Here is a 1,142-nt window from a genome sequence, read left to right on the forward strand (position 1 = left end):
TCGCTGCTCTGGCACCCAAAGGTTGGAACAAACACTACCCTCACGACGCCAGTGTCAGCGGATGGTCATCACCAACCTTCGAGACCAACCTGAAACCCCACCTCTTTAGAAGAACTAGTGATAGATTAAAAAAAGTAATCCTTCTAACCCTACTTTATCAAATCTCTAGTAATCGATTATACACACATACAATTTATCATATTTTCATATATTCACAGAACCCATATAAAATGTAAGTAATTCTCATGTACTCATGACAACCATTCCATTTGCCTTTTCAAGGACTCTCCATAGCTACRAAGCAGCTCTCCAAACATACTCCCAGCCGAACAAAAAATAAACTATAGATCTCTGTGAGGAACTATAGATCTCTGTTATAATCCAAACTTCAGATTAAGACTCAGTCACACAACTCTCATATAGCAGTCACACAATTCTCATATCGCAGTCACACAATGCTATTCCCAAACATAGCTAATCAATTAGTTGTTTTTCAACAATATTTTAACCTGCAGGAACATTTTCACATTTCTATGTCGTGGTTAGTTCCTAGGATAATGTAACTCATACATTTACATCTTYCAATACTTCTAAAATGGGATCCAGGTTTAAAATAATTACAGGTTAAAAACAATTACAGGTGCATCTTACTAGCTTATGCTATATCATACATGGTCTTAACTAGTAAACACAGATTCTAGTTTTCATCCAGTTCACACAGATAGCTGGCTCGGCACTCTTTAAACCGCCAAGGTGCCCCCCTCACACAGGAATAGACACTCAGAGCCTACGAGGTTTTTCTAAAAACTCCACTTTTTTCGCTCACCTTTTTCTTTTTTTTAAACTATGTTTGAGATGTGGTATCCACTCGGCTCGCTGCCTCTCAGATCAAAGGTGGGTCCATCTGCTCCGTTCCCAAAGTGTGGTCTCCCTGAAATCCCAAGTTTGAGGGATCCCTCATGCACCATTTACCCATGTGAGTCTTCASCAAGTGAAGATTCACATCCCCATATGTGGTTAATTTCTTTAATATCAAATGAGGAGATAAACCACTAGCTATGGATGTAGTATATCTGGTAATGAGGAAACAGATAGTTATGGATGTTGTATATCTGGTAATGAGGAAACCACTAGTTATGGAT

The sequence above is a fragment of the Salvelinus sp. IW2-2015 genome, linkage group LG20 (genome assembly GCF_002910315.2).
Source record: "Salvelinus sp. IW2-2015 linkage group LG20, ASM291031v2, whole genome shotgun sequence".
Classification (NCBI taxonomy): domain Eukaryota; kingdom Metazoa; phylum Chordata; class Actinopteri; order Salmoniformes; family Salmonidae; genus Salvelinus; species Salvelinus sp. IW2-2015.